Source organism: Heterocephalus glaber, unplaced genomic scaffold (genome assembly GCF_053883595.1).
Source record: "Heterocephalus glaber isolate CG9 unplaced genomic scaffold, H.glaber_assembly_v1.0 deba00001531, whole genome shotgun sequence".
NCBI lineage: Eukaryota > Metazoa > Chordata > Mammalia > Rodentia > Bathyergidae > Heterocephalus > Heterocephalus glaber.
The window spans coordinates 17,077,646-17,103,940 of NW_028258329.1; the positions used below are offsets into that span (position 1 = coordinate 17,077,646).

The window sequence follows — 26,295 nt, forward strand, 5'->3', positions numbered from 1 at the left end:
GTTCAGCTCACAGTCCAATACACAGTCACTCATCTGGAGACTGGTGGGTCAGGTCTGCAGTCTGATCCATGCAATAAAGCACTGAAATAACAGGGACACGTGACCTCACAGGAAGGATGACCCAAAGAAAACAAGCTCCTATTATTGTTTCTGTACTTGAGGGATCATTTGGTTCATTGCCTTTACATGGAGGTCCAGGGAGGCCTAAGGACCGGGACCCATTAGAGACATGCCAGAAGAAGATTCCAGATGCACCAGTGGTTTAGGGTGTGTAAGACAGCACAAGAAACCTCTTTTATGTCTTCTCTTCCCTGTGCCCTCTTAAGAGAATATATTACAATGCAGAGCCTAAAAGCTGCCAGTCTCTTTTAGCACAGCCTGTAATCCTATTATAAAGGATTATTCCATTGTCCTTAGCTATCAGATCTTGGTAAGAACTCATTTAGGTCAACCTTTTAGGAAATTTATACACACATAAAAATGTAAAATAAGCCATTAGCTTTATTTCTTAAAGAAAGCTGAGCTGGGTGGGCTGAACTGTGTACAGCCCTGTGTCTCTTTTATTTTCCCCTAAAAGCTCATGCAGATGCTGCCTCTGTGGCCCCTTCAGTTCCTCCACTGCAGCAGCAGATGCACAACACCATAACAGGAGTCGGAGCCTGGTAATTTCCACCAAAGGGCCTGAAATGTTAAATCCACTTCCATCACCTCGGCTGCCTGTGAGCCTCGTTCTGAAGTCCGTTAGTTGGTGCAAGCTGTAAGGCAGAGAGAGAAGAGAGGACAGATAGATTTGGTTGCTCAGTTAGGAGTCAAGAGTCCCCTCTTACTGAGTTTTCGAGCAGTCAGAGGCCCAGCCTATCCCATGCCTGGGTTGTCATTTGATGTCTTAAGCTTTACCTCACTCTCCCTGGTTCCTCATTCTGCTGTGCCCAATTCAGATAATGACATCACCAACCATCCTTATCCAAAACGAAAGCTTTAGAAGCAACATGTATTCCTTCATTCCAATTAGCCACAGATTATTAGTCTTTCTCATGTCCATTCAGGTTTTTCAACTTCTTCCAAATCCTCCTGCAGCTCCTGAAGTGGTTCCTGACGCTTCCTACCTCCTGGGGCTCACTGCCTTAAGTAGTCCCTTTACATAAGCCCTTAAGCATGAGCTGGACCATGTGATTTCTAACCGAAAGAATGGGAACCATTATCGGATATCTCTTTCATGATTAATTACAGAATACAGAGACTTCCATCTTACTCCCATTCCCTCTCTGGTTCTCTTCCGAAGAAAGGAGCTACAGGACAAAGCACTGAGAGTAGCCTCTAGTCAATAGCCAGCAGGGAACTGAGACCTCTATCTCACCATCCCACATCTCACAATGAGCCCAGTCCTGCCAATAGCTGCCAAAGCCCAATGAAGAGGGCTTACCACAGCTGAACCTCCAGGCCAGATGAAGTATTGCTGGTCACCACCTTCCCTGCCATTTGGGGGAAACTGAAGCAGAAGACCCAATGGAGTCTGCCTAGATTACTGACCATCACAAACTGGGATACTAGACATGATAGTTTAAACCACTAACTTGAGAGTAATTTTTATGCATCTATAAATAAGTAATGCACCTTCCATCCCATCCTCTGGTCCAGCCGTCATTGACCCTTTTGCAAAATTTCTAAGTAGCCACTTAACTGTTCCCATCGCCCCTCTGTCCCCAGCTCTACCTGTCATCTCCAATGTTGTCAAACGATCTTCCTAAAAGAGAGCAATGATTGTATTGTGATCAAAAGATGAACTTCTAAGTGACCAGCTCCTTTTACAAATGTATCAGTTTCAATTCTACCTTTTTTATATTGTATTTTTCTCAATTATATTTTGTTTCCAAGGGGAGAAAATGATTCTTCCTCTGTAAAATTAAAATTTTTTTAAAAATTGAACCTATGGAATCATTTACAAATATTATAATTTTTCAGCATTTGGAAACATAAAAAGATTGCCCTTCTTTGACTCTTTGAAGTTAGGTGTGGCCATTTGACTGGTTTGGGCCAATGAGACAGCAGTGGCACACATCATTTTTAGGTGGAAGTATTTGGTTGCTAGTGCACAATTCTCACTTTCTTACTCCTGACATAGCAATCACAGAAACATGTGCCACATAATGGAGCCTCAGACCTGGAAAAACTACCGAGACAAAGCCTATCCATGTTCCATGAGAGAAATAGAGCCTTGTATAAGTCACTTAAACTTGGGAGCTCTTTGTTACCATGGCACAACCTACCCTACAATAACTAACAAGTAGAGCCGGTGAATTAGCCCGACTTTTAATTTCATAGATGAAGAAGCTGAGAAGGGAAGTGCTTTGTCAGGAATACCCAGAAGGATACCCAGCCCCCAGCACTCTCCAGGACACTTGCCTGTACTCCTTTCACATCTAGAAGGTCCAAAGTTCCCTTTGATATCAGGGCCAGAAGAAAATATTCTTCCCACCAGGAAACACATCTGTCTAGCCCTATAGGCAGTCCAGTGCATATGGTCACCTGCTATGATCTAATCAGCAAGACAGGCCATCTCTTCCTCAGTTTTCTCACTGTGACTTTGCAGCTCCTTTGCCATGGAAACCGTAGGCATCTTCAAGGTAAAACAAAGGTGGGAAATAAGAAGCTAAAAACCTCTTGGGAGTTTACACAATGAGACAAGTAATTCCCAATAAGTTCCTAGAATTTGAGGTCTTTCTTCTTCTGTGTTCTCAAGACATAAAGTTGGTGAAAGAGAAGGATAGACATTTAGCCCAACTTCCTCCAAGCAAGACATGCTTACCGAGACTGGTTCCTAATATGCTTTGAAATTAGAAATTTCAGTGGTTTCAGTGGCCACTGGCAGGATTTCATGGGCTTCCAGCAGGGTGATTATATAGCCCAGATTACCCAGAACAGTACCAGTTACACCTGTTGCCCTGGAAGCACTATTAATAGCCTTCCCTTTCACTCTCAGATGTGTCCCAGTTTGGAAGATATATTATACAGTTACCCCAGCTTTGAGACTGCAGTCATGCCAAGTATCACTGCCCAATAAACTCTCCAAAGGCTCCTGGCTATTGGCTGGTAGAAAAAGGAGAATTTCCACCAACTCAGAACTATCAGAGAGAGTTAACTTCAAGCAGCCTCAAGACCATAGAGATACGGAGTTCTAGCCTCACCTCTGATACCGTCTGGCTGTGTGATTTTGAAAAAGTTGTTTTCCCTTCCTTGACTTGTGTGTCACACAAAAGAATGGAATTGTATTGAACAGTCTTTTGATTTCCTTCTAGTCTTTGATTCCATAAAACTATCTACTGGAGAAGCTTCCAACAATGGAAGAATCCACTCGGGCACTTATTTTTGAATGTAGATGGAATCCATCATGTAGCCTGTACACATATTAGTAATGTTTCTTTTCAAATCTATGTAGATGATGTTATGGTCAACAAAATGTAAAATAATTTTAAAACACTGCACAATTAATGTAGCTCTGTGTCATTAGGAATTTTCTCAATCAACAGAGTCAGAAGTACCACTACTATCAGGTTGGAAGATGGGAGCAGAAGGTAAAACAGAGAAAGGGATACTCATACTGGAACAGGTTTGGACTAAGGAGCTCTGGTAAGGAATCAGTAAAAATATACAAATTTTGGATCATCTTCGTATTTCCTTTTTTTTCCAGGGAAAAGTACCTGTCAGCCACACAAATGAGTCTGTGACCCAGACAAGATCCAAAACCATTGTTCTGGAAACATGAGAAAGTCAAAGATTTCAGAAGTTCTAGTAAGCTCCATCTCACCCCTGAAATAAAGGTGACTTTAGCTTTATTTCTTATACTACTACTATGTGACCAAGATTATGCTAAATGCTTTGCATATTTATCATAGTCCTCAAATGAGAAAATGTAGATACAAAGGAATTTGCTGACTTAGCCCACACCTGTTGCGTCACAGAGCAGGGCTAAACTCCAGTGCACATAACCGGTGCCTGTATTTTTTTTCTCCCTACACCAAGTTACCTCCTATCCCACCACCAGCTGAGAGCTGAAACCAAGTGGCTGCTCCAAACAATGTGACCTCCTGGAAAGACAGCAGCAGATTTGAGGAGACAGCATGGAGCAGAGGGGAAAGAACCAGTGCCATGTAAGATCTGAGCCCCAAAGAAGAAAGAATCCTCCTCCTCAGCCGTAGATAATGACCAGCAGGACATAACTCAATTGCTTTTTAGAGTTTATTAAAAAAAAAAACCAAATTAGAGAGATTCTTCATTTGAGTTCTAAAAACCACCCTTAATATTTTCAGCAACAAAATTAGCTGCTAAGCTAAATCCTTCTCCCATTTTTCACTTAAACTAGAATTAAAAAGATGTTTTTTATTACTTTTCTGTCTTAGCATCTTCTGCAGCAAGAACCACAAAATAAGCCACATATAAAATAAAGCTTTTGGGAAGGAAACAGGCCTCGCCTCTGTGTTTCCAAGGTGCAGGGCAGTGGGGATCAGAGATGAGTCTTTGGTCTCCTAGAGGAGTCTTGCACACATCAGCTATGTTTAGGGGTGAGGGGCCACTGGAAAGGGAATGGGCTGCAGGAGCTAAAAAATCCAATTATGATTCTCTACACTTCTACCAGTTTCTTTGCTTTCTCAGTTACCAGCTGAGAATGCTTTCCTACTGCTCTCACTTATTCCTGGGCCGCTGGAGAGCCATAGCAGACCTTGTGGCAGGGAGCTCCCCATCCATCCACCATCTAGTGTCCCAGCCTCCCCTCTCCAAGGAATTTCTCTGCCCACATTGTGCTCCTGCTCTCTCTCTCACTTGAAGTTTTGACCTGGTGACTTCAGACTCATCCTCCTGGGCCTATGGAAGCAGATAAGAAATTTCACTTAGAAAAAATAGCCTTCAAATTGCCTACCACCCCAATCTCGGCTCCATGGATTTGGGGACTGTGAGGGGCTGAATTTTACCCATCTTTTGAGCACCCATGGTTACCTTTGCTCTGGCATGTATTTGAATTCAAACAAGATAATGCCTTTCATCTTGTATCTTGCTTCATACTAAAAGATTCTGTTGGCCTTAAAATATTTATGTCAAGAGCCACTCTCGACACATGAAAATTTCGGCATCTTAGAGAACAGTTCCTTTTTCCTCATCTTTTGACAAATGATGCATGGCAGAGAGAGGAAGTGCTCACCAAATAGCCAAATGTTCCTCTGTGATTCCCGGGGAACTTGTGACCAGTGTGACAAGTGAAACAGGAACTAAAATGACATGGGACCCATCCGTGGGACCCTTCTGAGCCACTGCTATGAACAGCTGATATCTTTGTTCTCTCCTTTTTCTGCTAAAAAAATGACTGCATATTGCAGACACCCTAACCACCCATGGAAGCCATGAAAATATGAGTCACTAATTCAAGGATAGCTCTACACAGACATCCAAGCGTCATGCACTGGATAAGCAAGAAATAAACTTTTATTGTGCAAGTCTCTGGGGCTGTGGCTGCAGCACAGTCCATGCTAAGACACTAACAAATGCTGAGTGTAGCAAGGAGGGAATGCTTTTCTATATGCCAGCCCCAGCTGGCAGGCACAGGAGCGCACAGCTGCAGCAGCCCCTACAATAGCAGGAGTTTATTATGAACCTGCTCTCTCCAGCACTGTCATCAGAGTAGCTCTGCTCTGCCATCTCATTCTCTGCTCCAACATGCATGGTCCCAAGGCAGAGACAAGCTGATTAGCCCTATCAGAGCAATCAACTGTGGCATGACACAGGGTCATGGGCTATGGACACAGCCATGAGGGATCAATCCCTAAGTACCAGGGCTTTCCAAGAGGAAGGCAGACAAGCATGGGAGATGGGTAGCTGCCTCAAGCACTGTGGAAGTCAGGCCGCACAAATGGCTCCCTTGATGCATCCTGAAAGCCAATTGTGATTAAATATGAAAACAAAGTAAACCAGTGTTGATATTCCTGAGGGTGAGGGGAAGGAGGGTATGTGGGAGAGCGAGGAGAAAGAATGTGGGGTGAAGAAAGGATGCTCCAAAGAAAGGAAAAGGGACAAGAAGAAAGGCATAGTGGCTGGAGATAGAAGAGAAACCACTTGAAAGCCAAGAGGCGTATGCAGAATATCAGAGATCAAAACTAGAACACTGCAAAGAAGTGTTTTTCTGGGGTAGCTTTTAATATACCCCATCTTAGGTTCACTATACATAAGAACAAATAAGTGATTCTACATCTCTCTCTCACACACACACACACACACACACACAGATTGTAGCAACCTCATTCAGGAAGAGTTGGACACAACAAAGTCCCCAGCTCTGCGCCATCCTGGGTTGCTCCTAGAAGCTGCCTGTGCAATCTATAGCACCCAGATGACCTGCAGCTATGGTCTCCACAGACTGGCCTTCCTGCTATTCCCCTTCTCTACCTCCCGCTTGTCAATTGCTGGTATCTGAGAAACACATGAAACTCATGATCTTTCTGCCAAGGAGAATCCCCAATGTCCTATTCTCCCCAGATTTACAGTCATCAGGGAGTCAGGGTAGCCCTTGCTTCCTAGTTCCTGCAGGAAAATCACAGCCTCTCCTCAACATGGCCACTCCAAGTTCTCTCAGCTCTAAAGCACTCTGCTGGGACTCAGAGTCTCACATGGTGCCTCCATGCCAATTCCATCCACTCTTGACTTATACACATTTAACACAGGGTCCTAATCCAAGCCACTGGTTTCATGGGTGGCATGGGGAATATTTGTCTACATGGTTGCCTCCAATCCCCAGCTCAGCCAAACTAAACTTTCTTAATTGAAATTCTGAGGAGCCCAGCATGCATATGGAGGTGGAAGTGACCACAGAAGACTAAGGTCTCTGCAAAGCTCAGTATCACCAATCAGAAATGTCATTTGACCTGGTACATGACAAGTTGCATATCCTCCCCACAAAAGAAGGACTTGTTTCCTAGGATAAAGAAGAAAAGTGGAGTAGTACAATCAGAGGGACTCCAAGAGTCTCAGTAAATTCTAATTTTTTTCCATGCCCTACCCACATGGCTGCTCTCCCCTTTCCTATGAGCCACTATCTCTGTGAAATGAGACAAACAGACCATGTATAGTTCTGGTGGCAGGTAAAGATCTCTCTCTCTCAATCCATTCCAGTTGGTACAAGAGAACAAATAAGAGACAGAAGAGCTTACTTACTAGAAGTACTTAACAACCCCACTCCAAAAAAAAATAAATTTTCTTCTTGAAGCTTGGGGCGGGGGTAAAGATAAAGAAGGAAAGAGTCATATTCTTCAGGTAAGAGAAAAACTCTCCTGATTCATAATGACCTTTCAGTCTCTCTCTCTCTCTCTCTCTCTCTCTCTCTCTCTCTCTCACACACACACACACACACACACACACACTCATATACACATGTAGTGTACAATCAGGTGAATAATCAGGAAAAAAGACAAGCTGAATGCACTATAAAAATGTGAAGAGGCACTAAAGCCTTCCCTTTATTATAGTGAACAACTCTTTTAGTCCTTCAGAAAAGAGTAGCCCACACTGACCATTTTCCATATTAGTTGGCCTTCCCATTCCTGAAACAAAACACCTGACTTCTACGACTTAAGGAGGAGAGGTTTATTTGGCTCACAGTTTTAGAGGGATCAGTCCACTGTCGGTCAGCTGACTCCAAGGATGAAATGGCCTGGCCAAAGATATTGACAGAGGAAAGCTTCTCAACCCATGGCAGCCAGGAAGCAGAAAGCAAGAGCTATATCCTGTAAAGACATGGCCCAGTAACCCAACAAGGGCCTACTTGCTAATAGAACATTCAAGTATGAACTCATTGGTGGATTAATGAAGATATTTTAGATCTAAACCATAATACTCACCCTAACCTTCAAGTCCTGCAGAAGAAAGAGAGGTGAGGGGATCCACCAAGTCTGTTTCTTGGTGTCTAGCTTTTCTGGAAAGGAATCTGGACAAAAAAGTGGCTCTTGGATCTGATTCAGCCCTTACCTCCAGGGTGAACAGAAGGTCATCCCTCCACCCAAGGGTGAGATAGCATCTGCCATTAGCTGGAGCAGGACAGTCCCCAGGTAACAAGAAGAAGCTCAGAGCAGAGCCCTGCTCACATGTCCTCCACGTTCTGGATCTAGTCATAATGCTCTGAGATCTGTCACACCTAGTAAACCAATTTCAGTCACTTCTATATTGTTCTAATTTCACAGCATGACTTCTTTCTGAGCTTCTGAATAGTGCTCATGCTTATTTTTTTCCATACTGAAAAAGAAAAAGTTAAAAAGAAAGAGATATGCTAATGGCCTCAACGTGAGTAAAATCAATGGCTGAGAAAAGAAGTAGACACTGTTGTCGGGGTGTTTGCACCCAGAAGGACATGAAAGCAAATATTCTGGTCCTCCTAGAGCACATAGTCCTTCTTCATAACAACCTGTAACCTTTTGAGTTTTCCCTCAAGCTGATGTTAACTAAGTTCCCTGTCTAGCCTCTGAATGGTCTCTTTTTCACGGAGTAACAAGAGCATCTTTGCCATGGGTTAACACTTTATTTCCAAACAGCTTTGCTGGATTTTTTCGCCAAAATGTAAATGATGGGTGTCCAAAGCATTCGCTAAAATAATAAGCCATTTCCACTTAGCTCAACAGGTCTACAACAGGCTGAATAAGGACAGCTGGACTACGATCAGGATCAGCTTTAAGCCATGGGTCCTTGGATGTGATGGGAGACCCAAAACCAATTCAGGGGGTCAAGATGGGGATCTGGAATCCAGCTAGTTAGTGGTCCCCCATGTGCACCCCCTTTGGTTCCAGGCCCAACTGAGTGGTTCCCCCAGGTGTGGCTGAGCCTAGTAACTTCTGGAAGACACCGAACAGGTCTCCTGGTTCCTTGGCTAAGGGGAAGCCTGTCTACAAAACACATAATTCATTTGTGGTTAGATTCAAAGCCAGGGGTGGAGCCAGGATGCCTAGCCAGGGGATGTGGATGGCACTGGAAAGTGAGATGAGTCCTTACATAGCATGAGGCCAGGCCCCAGAGTAATCCTCAGGGTCCTGCCTCCTCCCTCCAGAGGTGAGTGCCGAAAGCTCCCTCCCACATGGCCCAGCAAGGGTCTGTTCCAAAAGCAATTTAATAGGCCAAAGTAATTGACTTTCTATTCTCTTCCTTGAGGGACTGTTTTAGTTTCATTCCATCGACCTTGAGTCATATGTCAGTATAACATTTAATTCAGTGAGGCAGGAACAATTAGCGGGGGCCCAAATTATGTTTCCCCACTGCCGTCCATCATACTGACCCAACTTTGAGGCCAGGAAAACTGCATCACAGGAGCTGTTAACAAGGGCCACACTCCATAGACTTAAATTACCTAAGGGAGACAGGCTCTGCAGCCACAGTTTTGGGTACTAACAGCTTTAATTGAGAACAGGCTACCTTTGTAAATGGACTGTTGGGGAGGAGATCATCTGAAAACAGGATCAGAAGTTCTAAGTAATTCTTGACCACTCTTCAGACACTGTTCTGAGTGCAGAGGTGGAATGAGAATCAATGACAAGAGATGCTAAACGTATTGTATACCTAAAATGTACCAGTAAAAGAATTTAAGCAAAAAAAAAAAAAATAGAGATGCTCTATCCATACTGGAGTGGAGAAAAGAAGACAGGAGGCAAGTGGTCATACTATGTGGCTGATTATAGTAGGCATCATTAGAGTCAAAAATAGATTATGGTGTCATGGTTAATGTGGTTTTGCAGGGAGGCCACCCGGGTTAGGGTTCAGATGGGTAGAGGTAGAATAGATCAGAGAGAAATACAAGTTGAAAGCAAGTTCCCAGGTGAACTGATAATCATAGTCTGGGAATCACACTTTGAGAACCACTATCTTTAAATGTACTTTGATTGCAAGTGACAGAAACTCACCACAAACTGACTTTATGAAGATAAGTTTGAGCAAGCCATTGGTTCACTGTGAGTGAGAATTTCAGAAGCAAGGAGTTAGCTCCACACAGCTAGTTCCAGGAACTTAACTCATGCCATCGGCACTTAGCCACTTTCTCTGGCTATTTCTTAGCTCACTTTTCCTCTTTTTGTTTCATCCCCAGTTGAGCTTTCTGTAACCAATGTCCCTAGCATTTTAAACAGTTAGTGGCACTATAACCACGAATTTCAACCCCAAAAGTGGGTTTTTTATGATCTGAGATAGTTCAAATGCCCATGTCTGGCCCAGTTGAAAAGACTGAATGTTCTAATCAGCCATGTGTAGATTGTGTACATCCTCTTGGATTCCCTGCACTAAAACTGGCTTCTGAGTGAGCATTTCCACAAAAAGTTATACATATACATATATATGTATATGTATATATATATATATATATATATATATATGTATGTATGTATGTATAAATTTGTGCAAGTGAAAAAAAACCAAGACACTACAGACAGATCCAATTTGGTCACAAAAGTGTCAAGCAAAGAAATTTGTCACTAACATGATCAACAAAACTTTCTAAAACCCCTATCTTCTACAAGGTACAATTGCAAGACAAGAGGCATTCAAAAAGATGACTCATTTAATGAATGATGGCAGAGGAGCTATACTGTGCCAGGGACTTTTTAAAGAGGGGCTATTTTAATGAATAAAGTAGATACAGATCTCTGTCACTAAGAAAGTTAAATACTAATGGTTATAAGAACAGTGATCACCACTACCACCTTCTATTGAGAACTTGCTAAGGATTTTGAGTTATTACTTTATACATACTTACAGAAACTGTTCAAAGAATATTTTCATGCTCTTTTTTCAAATGGAAAAACTGAGGATTAGCAGAGGTAAGAGTCATACTGTAATCTGAGATGAAACTCAAAGCATTATAATCCAAAGATCAGGTACATAAACCTGCTCTCTACTGCCTCCCTTGAGAGAATGAAGACCTGGGTGGGACAATGGAAGATACTGTGAAAAAAAGACAGAAGAGAACATTAAACCTAGAAAATATGTTATAAGATGAAGAAACGATGCAATCTTCAAAGACTGGGCCAATCAGGGAATTTCTCACATAGGAGGAAGAATGTACGCTGCCTAAGAAAAAAGAGCATTATTCAAAACAAGGGATAAGTGAGTAGAACACAGTCCCTGTAGGGAGTACTACAGGCACAAATACTGTGTAATGGTCCAGGGTAGGGAGGAACAGGAAGAGAGGCAGACTGGGGGTTTGCATGCATGATCAGGTCCTGGCATCAAGTTCAGCGTTTCTCTTATATGTTGAAGTTTCTAAATCAATTGCCCATCAGAATCACCTTGGAAAATTTTCTAAATGTGTAACTATTTAGGCCTTAATCACTTAGTCTCAGGCAGTGACAGTCAGATATGAGGCTGGGGTAAAGATACTTTAAATAAAGCTCTTCTGGGAATTCTGACCTCTGTCCAACTTTGGGAGCCACTACTGCAAAGAATGGGACTCAGTAAAGGTCTCAGCAGAAGGTTGACGTGATTGTGATATTGTTTCTCAAACTGCATTCCTGAGAACACTAAAGCCACAAAGTTCTAAGGTATTCCCATAAGAAAGATGGAATGTATCGCAAGGTATAACCTTGATACTGCAGGATACCAAATGACTTCTGCATCCTCAGGAGTCTTTTCCGTAAGGACTATTGTGAATCTCTAAGACGGAATATTTGCAGTGGTTTCCAACAGAAGTTCCCATCCCTTTTCTTTTTCCCAAGAATTTACTCTTGGGATTCATGTGCTGCAGAACATGCTTTGGAAAACATACTTTTAGGTTGATACATCTGATGATACAGAGGAGCTTGGGTCGAAGGTAGGAACTATAAAAGAAAGGACTCTGCATCCTGATTTTCCTTAGTCTGTTCCTATTGCCCTTACACCACAGGTTCAGTGTGTTCCCCCATAAGTCCTGCTCCCCTCTCCTTCACACACACAGAGGCACACAAACACATGCATGTTTTCTGAAGAAACAAAGATAAAGGGAACACTGTCAGCAACTTAATGATTCCCATGTTTTCTTGAAAACAATAGGTTGGTCCAGAATTCCCCTGGAGGTACTGCTCCTTTTGCTCTGCCAGCAATCCCAATTCCCTAAAGCTATGTTCTGCTGCCCACACAGTCTGATTCCTGGGGTCTTGTGTCTGGGTGGACTACCACCAGTCCCACCCAAAGGGACTGAGTTCTGCTAGCATTTCTACCCATGGATAAGAGGGCCAACATTTTTTATAATCCTGGAATATCTGTTAGAGAGGAGAAAGTGAGTCAGAGTGAGCACAGACACAAAGCCTGGCAATGCACAGAGATATGACACCAATGAGCAGAGGAAATAGCGTGAGATTTGAAACAGGCCGACATGGTGTTCCTGAGTCTCTCTTTACTGATTTGGAATAATATGTTCTTAGTGGAAATTTGATATACTAGTCATCATCTGGGAAATCATTTTTCTTTTTCTGAAAACAGTTTTCTGGATCTCATGTGAAATTTCCTGAATCAGTACCCCAGGAGAAGGATGTGTGTCAGGAGATTGAGCATATGCTGAAGGAGACCTCCAAGAACAGATACTGTCCCCAGGTTTCCCAGACTTACCTGATGCTAGGAGCCACCTAAGCACTTGATAAAAATTCTAGTATTCTGGCATCTCCCCACCAGAGATCTTGACTCTTTGGATCTGGGATAGGGCCTCAAATTCTGTATTTTTAACAGTCTCTCATGATTTTTATAATCACATGGAGTTTAGGAAACACATCTGTAAACTATTTTAAGGATGCTTAAATCTGGCTGCACGTTAAAATTACCTGGGGACTTAAAAAAATTTCCAGCACCCAGCCTCAGCAGAATAATCCCTGGAAATAAGATCCAGGCATTAGTACTTTTTTAAAGTTCCCCAGGTGATTCGAATGAGCTACTGGTCTACCCCATAAAATTAGACAGAGGCTTGCATGAGATCACAGAGATAAAATACTGAGGTTAGTGCCAGACACATTCTAAACTCACAACATGCATATGACTACTATTTCATGTAAAGTGACTAGTGTGAAAATGCATTTAATGGGTCTTACTTTTTGTAAGTCAAAAGCTTTGGGGTCTTCTTAATAATTTTTATATACAATAAGGTAGGGAGAAGATTATAACAAGCATCTATATATTCACCACTTAGGATGCTTAGTATAAAAGCTTTGTCATATTTGCTTTATAATGTTTAAATTAAAGAAATATTATTAATAAAATTAAGGTTTCTTGTGGCTTTTTCTCATCCCAGAGATAACTACCCTACTGAAATTTGCTTCTATCTTTTTAGTCCATTCTACAAATATTTCTATACACACATGCTTACCCATAAACCACATAAAGTATTGCTTTGTATGTTTTGTAAATGTACATGAGTCATATCATTTTTCAGATATCATATTAAACTTTCTTTTAAGCCAATAATGGGTGGAATTGATACATATTAAGGTGTATTTTAATGTATTATCATTACTGTTAAATCCAGCTTATGAATATACTTGGATGTATCCATTTTCCTCATTGTTGGAAATCATTTCCAATTGTAAACTATTGAAAACATTACTACAATAGAAGTCCTTTTACACATCTACCTGCTCATAAGAGTGAGAATTTCTATCCAGTATGTTTCAGAAGTAAATATTTAGGGTCGTAGGATATGTACACCTTTGTCTTCGCAAGTGCTGACAGATTGCTTTTAAAAGTATCTATAAAAAATGCTCTACTTCCCCTCAATAGTGTATGACAGATGCCATTTTCCCATTTCCTCATAACATTTTGTAGTATTAGATGCTTAGTAGAGAAAAACTCTGGATGACTCAAGTGAGAAGAGATTTACATAAACAAAATTGGGTGGCTTAAAGAGCCATCCACTTTTGAGAGACCAGTCTGATCATCACTCAGTCAGGTACAGTATCCAAAATCCAGTCTGGTGAGGACACCATTACTACAAGCTCTGCTCATTGCAGCAATATTAATACTTCTTAACCCCGAGGCCCCTAGCATGAACTTGCCACAGGGGACCTAGTGCTGTGGTCCTACCACTATCACTACCCCTTGGAAGAGTTACAGTCAGGAGCATCTGATTGGTGGGAGCCAAGTCACATGTGCATCTCTAGCTGCAAGGGAAGCTAGAAAGCCTAGAATCTAGAATTCGAGGGTCCCTAAAGGAAGCCTGGCTCCAAAATGAGGACATTGCCTACTCATAGGTTGCAGATTTAGGTAATGGATGGACAAGCCAGACAAGTATTCAGATGTATATGAAAAGCTTACTGCTGTTGGTTTAGTTCACATTACCTTATTATTATGAAGGTTAAAAATCTTTCTCATGTTTCTAATTGCCTATTTGGATCTTTTCTTTTAGAAATCATTTTTCATATACTTTGTCCATATTTCTCACTGAGTTATTTGTTATTCTGTGTTGATTTGTAGTTGTTTTCTGTATTTTGGATAATTATTTTTTGTCATATATATATATATATATACATATATATATAATATATTCTCCCATTATGTTGCTTGTATTTTTAATGTTTTTATGCCATATTTTCACATATAGAAGTTTTTAACTTTAATATTGTTAAATGTATTAATTAATGCCTTTAAGACTTGTATTTTGGGGTCCTGCTTAAGAATTTTTTTGTAAGGCAAGATTCAGGAGATATTCTCCCAAATTATCTCTAAAAGTTTTACTAAAGTTAATTTTCAGATTTAGGTCTTAACTCATCTGGAATTTATTTGTACTGTTGGGTATGGTAGAGATTTAAACTTATCTGCATATACATTTTTCCTCTACATGCAGCCATTTTATTTTTCTCCACTAATGTATAATGTTACCTCAGTCTGATACTATGGTACCATATTTGTTTTGTCAGCTTGTAAGACTTCAGTCATAGAAATGTGCTTCCAAATATGGTAGCCATGAGTCAAAAATGACTATTTAAATTTTAATTGATTAAAGTTAAATACTATCAAGAATTTTATATTTAAGCAATACAAGCCATATTCCCAAGTCCTCAGTGTCAGCAGTACTTACTGTATCAAACAGCTTAAAAATAGAACATTTCTGTCAGTATAGAAAATTCTACTGGTCCAATCTAGAATATTGATCACTTCGTTCAACTCTGGTTCTACTATAACTTACAATAATTACTACTAGATAGGGAAATCCTTCTTACAAACCCTCTATCTTTTTTCTTTCAAAATTGTCTTAACTAATCATAGGTGAAACGAAGGGGGAGAGGGAGGGGGAGGAAAGGGGTGATGGGAGAGTGAGTAAAATACATTATGAACATGTAAAAATCTACCAAAATGAAACTCACTAATCTGTATGACCAATATGCACTTAAAAAGTGAGAAAAAAAGAAAAAAAGTCAATTTGTACAATTCCATGATCCATCCTAGATGAATTTTGTTTAGCATCTTTCTGAATTCATATATTATTACCTGAGTTCACATCTTAATGATATTGTGCCTTCCCATTCATGACTATGGTGTATTTCTGGATTAACTCAGAATTTTATATCCTTTAATAAAGTTTTATCATTTTCTTCTATTTTCCCTGCCTGTCTGTTTCTCACTACCTTACAGTTCTAGTGGTTGTTGCGAAGTACATTATGTAATTGGTATAGAATCCTATTACTGTCTGTTGATCTAATAGTCATCACTTTTATTCCTATTCTAATTTTCCAGTCTATCCTCTTAAATATTTATATAATCACTCATATGTATGAAATTAATAAAAATGTTCTTTCTTTCTAACCTTTGTATCTCATTTCTGTTTTATGTCTTTTAGCATTGGCCAGATCCTTCAGGACGTATGAGACAGTAATAATAAGAAAAGAATACCCTGGAATTGTTTCTGAGGTTAATGAACTTACTTCTCAGTACCACTAGGAAATATATTTGAGGTACATATTTTCTGTCATGCTAAAGAGGATTGTTTTCTTTCTTAGTTTGCTATATGTTCATCACCAAAAGATTTTTAAATTTCTTAAAAGTTTTTAAAGCATCTTTTAAGTGATCAATAATATTTGAGATTAAGTATGATAACATTATGAGTTAAATAAATGGTTTCTATAGCCAAGCCAACTTTGGACTCTTGGAGAGCCTAAGCTTGGTTTTTTTTGTTGAATTTTTCTTTTCAAATTTATTAATGATTGTCTATCTTTTATTTTCCCTAGTATTGGGATTGATCCCAGAGCCTTCACACTGTGCTACAACCATCCCCAGACCTTTTTTCATTTTTATTTTTTTATTTTGAGACAAGGTCATGCTAAGACTAAGTTGTTCAGTCTGAGTTCAAACTACTGCTTGCCAGAGTGCTGTGATTAGAGACATACATACATCACCATGCCTGGCTATGTCTTTAGGACTTTTTCCATTCAGGTTCTTAAATGAGACTAGAGAATAATTTTCTTATACTATCTCTACTGGATTTTCATCATCTAAAAATTATTTGGGAAATTTCCTTCTGTTTTTCCCCCCAAAGAAATGCGTAGAAGATAAGGCGATCTATTCCTTGGTGATCTTTAGGCTGTGTCTAGTTCAGATTTTTCCTTGCAGGTAAAATTTTAAAAAATCAGATAGATTTCTTTAACAATTTTGGGGCTAATGAGTTAACCTCTTTGAACCTATTTTTTTCATTAATCGAGTGGGGATGATAATCATACAAACCATTTCATCACACTGTTGGGAGAACTAGGTATGCTAACATATGCAAGGTGTCCAGCTATCTGACACAAGATAAGCATGGAATAAGTGGTAGCAAGAATTAATGTGGCTCAGGGCTCCAGTCACCTGCATTTTCCCTCTGAGCCTTGTTTGTACATGAAACAGATGTCCTGGTAAAGCTTATGTGGAAGTGTGAGTAACTCAGTACTCTTGCAGTTTTCCCAGTTGACTAGATCCTGGAAAGGTTTTAATCTTCAAGAATTCATCAAGAGACATGCATGGTCTCTTCATTGTTTGAAGGGCTGTCATGGGAAAGAAGGAGAACAATGTTCCTGGATGGCTTCAGGGAGGCAGATTTCGCTCCACACGTCCTTCTGTGAAGTGAGCCAGTTCCCAAGGTTCTCTTTCCTTCCTTTCCAGGGTCCTTGGGGCCTTTTATTCTCCTCTTTCTTCTCCATAATCTCAATTATCTCCCTTCTCTGGGACTTTTCACCCTGACCCTGAAGCTGGCCACAGAGCACCACATAAGACCCTTGACTCTTCACTTTTTCCTTGCTGTAAAAGACAAAGCCGTGGATCCTTTCTGTTTTAGGAGTTTTACAGATGTCTTGCTTTAGAAACTCAACAAGAGAAGGAGGTATGGTCCTAAAATCTTCCAAAGTTTGTAAAGGTCTTGCCCTCTGCAGTGCATCTTAACTTTCTATGAAAGATGGTAACTAGTGGTCCTGTTCATTTACTGATAGCAACTTTTATCCTTAGGAATAAGTTTCATGAGACTTTTGCTCCTTTTTCCATGAAAAGCCTACCTCATAAGTCTGTCCACTGGGGCAGAGCAATAGGCTGTTCAGGGGAGTCATTTCTTCTCGAACCCTACAAGCTGGATCACCACTTGTCTCTGGCCCTCTGCACATTCTGTTCATTTTTTTCATGCTTCCCTGGCATGCTAAAGGGTCCTTCTTGCCAGTTCTCTTGAGACATGGCAGAGCAGCCAGCCAGCCATATGGAATGAGACTGGAAACTTTCCCAGGGTTAAAATAAAGGAAGATTGACTTGACTGCTCTTGTCCGTAAGCCTTATGACTCCACCCCAGTGCTCCAGACATCAGGGTGTATTAGAGTGGGAGAAAGTCTTTCCTGGAAACACACGGCAGCCATATACTGTCCATATAGCCTTGCATAGCCATATCTGCAAATAATTAAACATGAAATTTCTGCACTAAAGTTTATTCTTGACAGGAAAATGTTTGAGCCTGTGGGTGCTGAAGACTCAGCTCTGAATCTCTGTCAACATGTGCCTGTGACTGTCCTTGCTGGAATGTAGGATCCCAACAAAACTTCTTCCTAGAGAAGTGCAAATTGGACCCAGCCTTGGGTTTTAGGCTCTTTGCATTTCCAAAGATGGTTTGAGTTTGTCCTTGGACTCAGAATGGCTTTTTGGTTTCAGACTAAACTTGCTTTCAATTGTCAATCTCCATTCCTCACTGTCTAGGAATACTGTTTTCTAGATTATGTGAGTTTAACCCCAAAGGTCAGAAATGTCTGTCTTTTGACAAATCTACTTGGCCAACTCCCTCATGGGCATAGGGTCTATTTGCACAGGCAAATTAAGTCTTTCTCACAGAAGAGATGGGAAACATGTCTACAAAACTGCAGGTGGAAAAGATAGTCTTGTTCCCTCCAGGGTTAATTCTGAAGGAAGCATAAATCACCCAGCTCTGTGGTAAATGTGCTAAAGTTCTGGAAATCCCTAGATGGTCCTCTTATTTTAACTACATAGAACAATCTCAGTCATCCCTTGGGAGATGTAAGAACTCCATTAAATGACAATGAATGAAGCAGCTCTTAACATATGGTGTCTGGTGAATTTATCTGGAAAGATATGCACCCTCATTTGGAAAACACCTATCCACAATGGAAAGAAATAAAAATAAAGGGCCTCTTATAAAATTATTACCTTGTCATTTAAGTCAACAGCATCGATGCCATGATAGAAACCAGCAGTTGTGTCACATTGTTTTATCACTCTAATTACATCAAGAACACAGTAACTGTCTGGCAGAGATAAGATTAAGGGAAGCAGAGCCCTTCTGAAATTTCCAAATAGACAGCACCTGGATTTATGGACTAGTTTGTGCTTGGACATTAAGTTCAATTATTCTGCTTTAGCTCTGAACAGAAATATCAGCTGGTTGATCCCTTATCACCTTGGCCCCACCCCAACCTGCCCACAGGCTCTGATCTGCCCACAGGAGACAGGGTCTCCCTGTGGGGACAGAGGCTGACTGTTTTCCTTCCCTCCACTGCCTCTCCCTTCTCCTTCTCCATCTCCTTAGGCTGAACAGGAGAGAGCCCCAGGCTTCTTGCTGACTGAGAAGCTTGGGATCAACAGCTAACACCATCATAGAATGGCAGCAGTACAAGGACCTTTGGGATCATCTAATCCTGTCGCTTCACTCTACGGTGGGTGAAGGTGAATGAGGTTCAGAGTCTAAGTAGCTGCCCAGGGGCCCATAGCTGTAGCTGTAACCAGAAGCTAGATTTCCAGTCTCCTGGGAAAATGCAGAGTTCAGTTTTGCTTCTTATAATAAGCTTCCACTTCTCCTTGGGCTCATCTTTGGCCTTCATTCAGCCATCTTTGCCTTAGAATCTTACCTGATTTTAAAATCTTAGAACAACAAGTATGTAGGAAAGTACAGGTCTCAGGCTTCCATTTCCTCCTCCTCCTGGCTGTCTCCGCTCCTCTCTTCCTTTCCTTTTACTGTCTCTGAAATGGAGAATGGAAGGGTAGAGATAAGGGCTAATATGGCTCATTTTTTTTCATTATGAACTTGGAGAGACCAAAAAGAACTTAGGAACACTCCAGATTCCCACTATAGTTTTCTTCATTCTGTCTCCACAACTGAATCACTTGACTGGCTTTTAAAAGTTCAGATTTGTGGTCCCCCTGAGCCCACTATAATTAGAATAATGAGGATTGAGTTTATACATTTAGCCTGTTTCCAATGGGCCTCTTATGTGGCCAGCTCAGCACCAATTAATAGACCAAACTTTAGAAACTGTGGGTCTTGAAGTGAATAAAACAGTAGTTTGAAAGAAATACCAGATCTAGCTCAGGTACATCATTGTTTCCATGGAAAAATTATCAAATTCCTTGTGACTCAGTTAGCCAGTATGAAAAATGAGTCTTTTGTATCGATAAAACATAATATATATGTACATAATTACTGCATAATTCGTATACAATGCGCATTCCTGTGTAATTCCCATATATAATACATGTTCAACAGTTGGCAGCAATGGGCATCCAGAACACTCCAGGTCTTTAGGTTAATACCCACTGATGCCCAGTGCCCCAGGATTCCTCCTCCTGAAGAAGGCCCTCCCCTTTCTGATCCTATTTGTGTGGGTATTGGGCAGTAAGGGCCCACCTCCTTACTATGTCTGCTGTCAGTGAAAATCTGGAATCAATAGGATATTGATGCTTCTGACCTTGAAATCAGAATCTTTGTGAACTGTCAGTGAGGTACTTACAATTTCTCATTCTGTTTTATAAGCCCTTAAACTACTGCACACAAATACAACCCTGAATATCATTGCTAGATTCCATGCTGGTCTGGCCCTGGACCAGAGGTCGCCCAGCTGGGGTTTTGTTTATTTGGAAGACTGGGAAAATGGAAAAGAAAACTAGAAAGGATGAGAAAGCCTTGGTCCCAGCAGGAAAAGCACTACAGGAGCCTCTGTGTCCTCCAGGCAGCTTGGATCTCCTGCCCTCCATTTCCTTTCCCCACCAGCCATTCAGTGTATAATATGTACAAGGAGCCTCCATGGCTCATGATTCACTCCTTCTTAACTCACTGAAACTTGCCTCCCACATGTCACCAGTGACACTTTAGTCACAAATTCAACGGCTTTCCTATGAGTTCATGGATATAAATTTCTTTCCTAATCCTTGCAAGAAATGGCACAATTCCTTTTCTAAATTAGTTTAGCAAACCTTTATATAAAGCTTACAATGTGTCGGGTATATCTGAAGTACTTTTCAAATGTTAACTTACTCCACATCATGACCCTATAAGGTAGAGCAACTTTATGAAGACACCAAGGTTCAGAGAAATTAAGTAACTTACCTCTGGTTATATAGCTAGAAAAGTGGAAGAGGTGGAATTCAACCCTGGATATTAAATGTTATATTGACTATAAGAGTATAGCGAACTCTGAACTCTCATTTGACAAAATCAGGTAGACTAGCTAAGTAACAATTAAATTATTGGGCTCTCTTCCCTCCTTCTTTGGATCATAAAAGAATTCCTGGCCTTAGAAATGTCCAAGAAATTAAATCAGGCCCTAGTTTTTGTTCCTTCATAGTCACTGCCATCGTTCCCAGCGCTACATAAAGCCATTGTAAACAACACTCCTTTCCCACAGACCAGGAAGAGGGGCACTCCTGTTTTGAGCAGGCTTCAAAGAGGCCCTTTAGGACTCCTTGACTGACCACAGTGGAAGCCTTCTGTAGGCTTCAAGGCTACAATTGGCACGGAATCTGCACAGACATTTCAGAAGCACAGCCCATTCCTGGTGCTATCCATGAGCTGGATTCTGCCACTCACAAAATACTCTTCGTGTCCCTTCAGTCACAAAGAATAAAAGCCTCTCAAGGAGGATGATCACTTTTTCCCAGCTGGCCCAGTACTTTCCTGGTGTTAAGCCTAAAAGCCCTACATGTTAGTTTGGGGAAAATCAGGATAATTGATCACCTAAATGTCAAAAGTAGTTTTCAGTATTGTTCTCCTTTAATGTCCTTCAAATTATATAAGTAAAGATCAGGATTACTTAGTTACTTTTAGGTGGATAAGGCATGTTTCTTCAGATGTAACATCTTACAAAGACTGAGCTGTATGTGATCCAGAACTTTATTGGGGTCACAGCCCACACTGTCACTATCCATCATATGCTGCCCCATTTCAAATCTTGTCCACTCACCTCTCACCTCACACATGAATCCTTTCGAACATTCTGGTCTGAAATTATTGTCTCCCTTCTGAATTCTTCTGGAAAGTAGCACCCTTGCATTTTATTTGTCACTGAATCATGTACAGCCTTGTGAAATAACTTCTACAGATAAAATAAGCTAACATTTAGATCTCTTATTATTTTACCTTCTACTCTGTTCATATCTTACCTTGGGGGAAAACATTTCTTGATAGGAAGGTATTGTCATATTTGTATCTACCCCCAAGCCAGAAGGAATCTCACACATAGTAATTTCTGGGTCACATTGCATTGGTTGTTTTGTTTAGATTTGGCATCATTACCTGTGATTCTCAATAGGGAAGCAGTTTGAGGACAGTTGGTGTTGGACCACAGAATCATTTGGAGTACTTATTAAAATACAAATTCAGAGCCCTACCCTAGACCTCCCAAACATAAAGTCTGAGAGCTACTATGGTTGGAGTAGAATGATCCTGAGGTTTCAGCCTGACCTACCTGGATTTAATCTAAACTAACACTAATCAGCTGTGTGACTATCAATTCTTTAAGTGTTAGTCTTATCTGAGTGAAGATAAAAAAGTTCATAATATTGCTGTGAGGATGAATATTATAATATGGGTACAAAGATGAACACATGATTTGGAATATTCTAAGGAATTAATAAGTTTTTCTCCTATTCATATAACCCATGGCAAATTTCTCCTCAATACAAGGCAGCACTAAGTTCCCATATTGTTATATAATAAATGAGATCTAAGTAGTTTTCTTCTAGGATCACTATAGCCCACATAGGTTCCATGGCTGTTACTGACACGTCTTGCCAAAGAGAAATTTATAGTACAGCAGATATGTGTTTCTTTTGTTGGCCTTTCTCAACATCTGCCCTAAGGTATCATGGATACTTTAAAGAAAAATAAGTGGATTTGAAACTCATGGCTTACAGGAATCACCAAAATAGAAGGAATATATATTTCAAACACTGACCAATGGTATAGAGGAGACTATTCAGCTACTAGTATTTTGATTGTGGAAGAGGAAATTAAAAAAGAAGAATCTGATGCAGACTAGCATAATAGATCAATCAGTGAGCAATAAATAAAGGACTGACTGATGGAGAGGAGGAGAAAGAGGAAAAGCCAGAAGACAAAGATGGAAAAAGAGGTTGATCCAAGAATCAGAAAATAGACAAGTTTCACCAGAGGCCCACCATTCCATTGGTAATTGCGTGCAGATCCCAGGGAGCCAGATCTGTGAGGCCCAGATCAGTGCAGCTGCAGGTGGATCCCAGCCAGGGCCCCACCTCGACCACAGAGGCTCCTGCATACCTGCCCCAGCCAAAGTCCTGCCCAGAAAAGAGCTCCACAGGCACACAAGCTTCAGCCAGAGGCTCTCCATACCATTGGCTGCAGCCAAGGACCCACTCAGAAAAGGGCTACACAGTCGCACAAGAATACCCAGTGGCTCACCCCAATACCATTGATAAGTGCATGGAGACCCTAGCCAAAGCCTTTGCAGACAACAGGAACTGGGGTCCACAGCCCCCAGGCAAAGGGCCTCCCAGAAAACAGCTACATAGGGGCCTCTGTGAGAGGCACTCCTAGATACCATCCCAAGTGTGCACAGACACCAGCCAGAAACCCACCCAGACAACAGGTCAGGTCAGGGATCCTGAAGGCCACCACTCTGAACCCAGGAATTGGTGTGCTGGTGAGCAGCTGAGTAAAGACTGCACGGTGGCTTGCTGAGAATTCAAGACCACTGGGTGAGCAAAAAGTTGCCTCAACAAAGGTACAGTAGGCTGCATCTGTTGAAATGAGAAGACACATAAATAAGTCTCAAAACCAGACTTCCAGATCACCCAAGGAAACCCCAAAGGGCAACAACATGGAATAATCTGATATTCAACCACCTGGACTCCCTGAACTGGCAATGAAAGAGGAACTGGAAAAAATGAAATCAGAAATAATTTCTCAGATAACAGCAGAGATTGTGCCCATAGTATAAGATATGATTAATAAATCTAGAGAGGACACAGATAAAAAAATAGAGGAGCTGAGGAACATGATGGAATCCCAACAAAGGAAACAAATGGAATCCATAAAACAGATGCCAACAGATTTCCATGAGATTAAAAATTCCATTGAAAGTTTACACAGCAAAATGAGCCAATGCAAGGATAGAATTTCAGATATAGAAGATAAAATGGCAATTAGTGACCAGGAAAAGAAAAATTTCTTAAAAATAGTAAGGGGCCAGGAGAAATCAATCCAGCGGCTGCTAGACAATGCAAAGAAGAATAACATCAGACTAACTGGAGTCAATGAAGAAACAGGAGAGAGTGCAGATGACATAAAAAAAGCTGTTCGCAGAAGTAATGGTGGAAAACTTCCCAAACAGGGGAAAAGAACTTGACAGAGATAAGTGAGGCATATAGGACTCAAACTAGCCATGATTAAAAAAAAAACCTACACATAGGCATATAATAAAGATTCCAGAAACCCAACAGAAGAACAAAATTCTACAAGCAGTTAAACAAAAGAAACAAATCACATACAAAGGAAACTCCATCAGAATCACAGCAGACTTCTCAACACAAACCCACAAGACAAGAGGAGGATGGAGTGATGTATTTCAAGCCGTAAAGGAAAACACCCTCCAACCCAAATTGATGTACCCTGCAAAACTATCTTTCAAAATTGATGGAGAAATAAGATACTTTCATGACAAAGAGCACCTTAAGAACTTCATGAACAACAAACCAGCACTCCAAGAAATTTTAAACAATGTCCTGGGAAAAGACAATGAGGATCACAACCCCAGGAAGCCCTGAAGAATGAATCCATCAGGCATGACAAGAAATTAAATGCAAAGGGAGAGAATCCAACAAAAAGAAAAAGTCATGACAAGGATAAGCCAATACATATCAGTTATAACCATCAATGTTAATGGTCTGAATTCACCAATTAAAAGAAACAGACTGGCAGAATGGGTCAAGAAGCAAGATCCAACAATATGCTGCATACAAGCACCACACTTAATTCAAAAAGAAACTCATAGACTGAAAGTTAAAAGCTGGAAAACAATATTCCATGTGACAGGAATCTGAAAAAAAGCAGGAGTAGCTATCCTCTTTGCAGATCAAGTGCATTTCAAACCAACACTAATTAAGAGAGACAAAGAAGGACACTACATCCTTGTAAAGGGAACAATCCAAGAAGAAGAGATGACAATCATTTATAAATGTGCACCAAACACTGGCACACCCAACTATATAAAACAAATACAAATGGACATAAAAATCATATAAGCACTAATACAATAGTAATGGGGGACCTCAATATCCCACTGTCACAAACAGATAGATCAACTAGACAAAATATAAACAACAAAATACTAGAACTCAAACTCTTGAACACATGAATTTAACAGATGTTTACAGAGTGTTCCACCCCACAAAATCAGAATACACATTCTTTTCAACTACATATGGGTTATTCTCAAAATAGACCACATACTTGCTCATAGGACATGTTTAAGTAAGTGCAAAGGAATTGAAGTTATCCCCTGTATATTTTCAGAATATAGTAAGATGAAATTGGAGACAAATAGCAAAAGAAACTGGAAAAATTTCATAAACACCTGGAAATTGAACAACACACTTCTGAATAACCAATGGGTCACAGAGGAAATTAAAGAAGAAATCAGACAGTTCCTTCAATTAAATGACAATGACAATACAACATATTGGAATCTATGGGACACAATGAAAGCAGTCTTACAAGGGAAATTCATAGCAGTGAATATGCATATTAGGAAAACAGAGTTAGCTCTATTACATAACCTGATGCTGAACCTCAAGCTTCTAGAAGAAGAAGAGCAGGACAAACCCAAAGCTCATACAAGCGAGGAAATTATAAAGATCCAAGCAGAAATCAATTCAATGGAGACTAAGAGAATAATACAAAAGTCAATGAAGCCAAGATTTGGTTCTCCAAAGAATAAAGAAAGTTGACAAACCCTTAGCCAACCTCATCAAAGAAAAAGAAAGAAAAGGCCCAAATCCATGCAATTAGGAATGAAAAGGGTGAAATTACAATGGATCCAGTAGAAATCCAGAGGATCATCAATAGCTACTTTGAGAACCTATATGCAAATAAGATGGAAAATACAGAAGAAATACACAGATTCCTAGATACATGTGAATTACCAAAGTTGAATGAAGAAGACCTAAAAATTCTAAACGACCCAATATCAATCAATGAAATTGAAAATGTAATTTAAAAATTGCCAACTAAGAAATGTCTGGGTCCTGATGGCTTCACTGCTGAATTGTACAAGATATTTAGGGAGGAACTACTGCCACTACTGCTTAAACTCTTCAATGAAATTGAAAGGGAAACAATACTCCCATATTCATTCCTGAAAACATGCATCACCTCGATCCCCAAAGCAGAGAAAGACCCAACTGAAAAAGAGAATGATAGGCTAATCTCACTAATGAACATAGATGCAAAAATCCTTACTAAGATACTGGCAAATAGAATGCAGAAGATTATCAAAATCATACACCTTGACCAAGAGGGATTTATCCCAGGGATGCAGGGATGGTTCAACATATGGA

At 40.5% G+C, this 26,295-nt stretch overlaps 1 long non-coding RNA gene across 1 annotated transcript in view; it reads right to left on the reverse strand.

Annotated features, from left to right (window-relative positions):
• Positions 1–496: 496 nt before the first annotated feature.
• LOC110350700 (uncharacterized) overlaps positions 497–26,295 on the reverse strand; it is a 68,792-nt gene continuing 42,993 nt past the window's right edge. Inside the window, exons 2-3 of the long non-coding RNA XR_002397430.2 lie at positions 19,338–19,449; positions 497–755 (exon numbers count right to left, since the gene is read on the reverse strand). This is a non-coding gene — a long non-coding RNA (uncharacterized LOC110350700). The remainder of the gene's footprint in view (positions 756–19,337; positions 19,450–26,295) is intronic.